The 4,252-nt window shown below is 34.3% G+C and overlaps 1 pseudogene; it reads left to right on the top strand.

The window, feature by feature from the left end:
- The first annotated feature begins 1,927 nt into the window (after window positions 1-1,927).
- LOC136142014 (small ribosomal subunit protein eS1 pseudogene) lies at window positions 1,928-2,738 on the top strand (annotated as a pseudogene).
- Window positions 2,739-4,252: the final 1,514 nt, after the last annotated feature.

The following is a 4,252-nucleotide window of genomic DNA, read 5'->3' as shown; positions in this document are numbered from 1 at the left end:
AAAAAAAGCAACAAAACTAAGAGTTGGTTTTCAAAAAGATACCCAAAATTGACAAAACTATAGCTAAATTAACTAAGAAAAAAAAAAGAAGACTCAAATAAATAAAATCATAAACAAAAGAGAAGACATTACAACTAATGCCACAGAAATTAAAAGATCAAGTGACTACTAGGAAAAATTATACACTAACAAATTGGATAACTTAGAAAAAATGGATAAATTCATAGAAAAATACAACCTCTTCATGACTGAATTATGAAGAAACAGAAAATCTGAACAGACCTACACCACATTAATAGAATGAAGGATAAAAATCACATGATCATATCGATAGATGCAAAGAAAGCATTTGACAAAATTCAATACTCTTTCATGATATAAACTCTCAACTAGAAATAGAAGGAAATTACCTCAACATAATAAATGCCATATATGAAAAGCCCACAGCTAACATCATACTTAATGGTGAAAAACTGAAAGTTTTTCCTCTAAGATCTGGAACAAGGCAAGGATGCTCACTCTTTCTACTTCTATTCCAAATAGTACTGGAAGTACTACAATCATAAAGGAGGAAGTAAAATTACATGTGTTTGCAGATGACAAGATTTTATATGTAGAAAACTCTAAAAATTACACACACACACAAACTGAACTAATAAATGAATTCAGTCAAGTTGCAAGATACAAAAATCAATTGCATTTCTATACACTAACAGTGAACTATCTAAAAAGAAAATTAAGAAAACAATCCCATTTAACATAGCATCAAAATTATAAAATACTTAGGAATTAACTAAAAGACTTGTGCACTGGAAACTACAAAACATTAATGAAATAAATTAAAGAAGACACAACTAAATGGAAAGGCATCCCATGTTCTTGGATGAGGAGACTTAATATTGTTAAAATGCCTATATGACCCAAAGCAATCTAGAGATTCAATATAATCTCTATCAAAATCCCAATGACAGAAAAAACAATCCTAAAATTCAGATGAAACTACAAAGGACTCCAAATAGCCAAAACAATATTGAGATAGAAGAACAAAGCAGGAAACTTCACACTTTCTGATTTCAAAACATATAAAATTATAGTAGTTAAAACAGTATGGCACTGCCATAAAGACAGACATATAGTCCAAAAATAAATCCACATATATGCAGTCAAGTGATCTTCAACAAAGGTGCCAGGACTACACAATGGGGAAAAGACAATCTCTTCCAAAAAAAGGCATGGGGGAAACTGGACATCCACATGTAAAAGAATGAGGTTCAACCCGATCTTACAACATATAAAAAAATCGACTCAAAATGGATTAAAGACAAACATAAGACCTGAAACTTAAATTCCTAGAAGAAAACACAGGGGAAAAGCTTCATGACGTTGGCCTTGGCATTGATTTCTTGGACATAACACCAAAAGCACAGGCAAGAAAAGCAAAAAAAGACAAGTGAGACTACATCAAACTAAAAAAGCTTCTGCACAGAAAAAGAAATAATCAACAGAGTGAAGAAGAAACCTACAGAATTGCAGAAAATATTTGCAAACCATGTATCTGATAAGAGATGAGTATCCAAAATATGTAAGGAGCTCCTACAACTCAATAGCAAAAAAATCAAATAATCCAATTTTTTAAATGTATAAAATACTTGAATAGATATTTCTCCAAAGAAGACATACAAAAATCTAAGAGGTTTGTGAAAAGATGCTTACCATCACTAATCATCAGGGAAATTCAAATCAAAACCACAATGGTATGTCACTTCACACCTGTTAAAATAGCTATTATCAAAAAAGACAAAAGATAACAAGTGTTGGCAAGGATTTGGAAAAAAAAAGAACCCTTGTACACTGTTGGTCAGGATGTAAATTGATACAGCCACTACTGAAAACAGTATGGAGGTTCCTCAAAAACTTAAAATTGTAACTACGGGGCGGTAAGAACAAGCGCCTTACGAAAGGCGGTAAAAAGGGAGCCAAGAAGAAAGTAGTTGACCCATTATCTAAGAAAGATTGGTATGATGTGAAAGTACCAGCTATGTTCAATATAAGAAATATTGGGAAAACACTAGTCACGAGAACTCAAGGAACCAAAATTGCATCTGATGGCCTCAAGGGTCATGTGTTTGCAGTGAGCCCTGCTGACCTGCAGAATGCTGAAGCTGCATTTAGAAAATTTAAGCTTATTACTGAGGATGTTCAGGGAAAAAAACTGCCTGACTAATTTCCATGGCGTGGATCTTACCCATGACAAAATGTGCTCCATGGTCAAAAATTGGCAGACCATGATTGAAGCTCACGTTGATGTCAAGACTATCGATGGTTATTTGCTTCGTCTATTCTGCGTGGGTTTTACTAAAAAGCGCAACAATCAGATTCAGAAGTCCTCTTATGCCCAGCACCAGCAGGTCCGCCAGATCCGCAAGAAGATGATGGAAATCATGACCCGAGAGGTGCAGACAAATGACTTGAAAGAGGTGGTCAATAAACTGATTCCAGACAGCATTGGAAAAGACATAGAGAAGGCCTGCCAATCTATTTATCCACTCCATGATGTCTCTGTTAGAAAAGTAAAAATGCTGAAGAAGCCCAAGTTTGAACTGGGAAAACTCATGGAGCTACATGGTGAAGGTAGTAGTTCTGGAAAAGCTACTGGGGATGAGACAGGTCCTAAAGTTGAACGAGCTGATGGATATGAGCCACCAGTCCAAGAATCTGTTTATAAATCAGAATTTTAATGGTGACAAATAAAAGACCTTATTTGTGATTAAAAAAAAATTGTAACTACCATATGATCCAGCAATCCCACTTTTTTTAAAATTCGCGCCACATGACATGTGGGATCTCAGTTCCCTGCAGTGGAAGCACGGAGTCTTAACCACTGGACCACCAGGGAAGTCCCCACTTCTGAGTATGTATCCAAAGGAAATTAAATCAGTATCTTGGAGAGATATCTGCACTCTTATATTCATTGCAGCATTATTCACAGTAGCCAAGACATGGAAACAACTTAAGTGTCTGTCAACAGATGAATGGCTAAAGCAAATGTGATACATATATGAATAATACAATGGAATATTGCTCAGCCTTTAAAAAGAAAGAAATCTTACCATTTATAGCAACATGGCTGATCCTGTAAGACATTATGATAAGTGACATAAACCAGACACACAAAGACACATACTATATGATCTCACTTATATGTGAAAGCTTAAAAAGTCAAACTCATAAAAACAGAGTAGAATGGTGGTTGCCAGGGGCTGTGGAGAGGGGTAAATGGAGAGTTTCTTTTCAAAGGGTATAAAGTTTCAGCTATATAAAATGAATAAGTTCTAGAGATCTGCCGTATAACACCATGCCCATAGTTAACAATATCATACTGTATACTTTGAAATTAAGGACAATGTGGAGTTGAATTCCAACCCTTGATAGACAAGTAGTATGAATGAGAAATAAGCCCTTGTTATATAAAGTTTTTTGAAAATCGAGGGAAAAAGAGACCAAAAACTCAATGTGAAAAAAATGAGCAAAAGATTATATTACAATGGCCCTAAAATGTATGACAAGATGTTTAACTCCACTCAAACTGAAAGAAAAGTAAATTAAATCTACACTATCTCTCACCTAGCAAATCAACCAAACCAAATTAAACCAAAACCATTCTGTAACACATTCTGTAGAGGTTGTAGGGAAACACACCCTCTCATTTTCCCAAGGCTGGGATACTTTTAATTTCTTGGGTAGCAACTCTGATGTCACCTTTTCACAGTAACTTTCCTTGATCACCCAATCCAAAGAATCTGAAAATGTCTTAATTTGTTTATTTATTTCTTTCCCCTAACCCAGAAAATAAGCTCACTGGAGGAATGTACCTTAACAGTCTTTAAATGCTGCATCTCCGTAATAAGTATTCAACAATTATACGATGCATGAATGAATGAATGATAGATATGTAAAGGTTAAGAAAAAACTCTTTAGAGAATAAAAAAACATATCTAAGGTATGACAACTTTAGAATAGAAGACAGTATTTATAAATTCTAAAAATATGGATTCTCTTAGAATTCTAAGGGCAGTTGGATTTATCAGCATTTCTTAAAATATGAAAATGTAGCAGGAGTGAAATTCTACTCTCTATAGGTTATCTTTAACATTCCTGTTTTAACTTACAATTACTTTTTCTCACAAAGTGGTCATGATGTAATTATAAGCCTCAAGAAGCACATATCATTGCGTCTTTAGAAAACATATAG

Source organism: Phocoena phocoena, chromosome X, assembly GCF_963924675.1.
Source record: "Phocoena phocoena chromosome X, mPhoPho1.1, whole genome shotgun sequence".
Taxonomy (NCBI): domain Eukaryota; kingdom Metazoa; phylum Chordata; class Mammalia; order Artiodactyla; family Phocoenidae; genus Phocoena; species Phocoena phocoena.
Note: the sequence above shows the minus strand (reverse complement) of the source record. Positions and strands in the feature narration are given on the sequence as shown.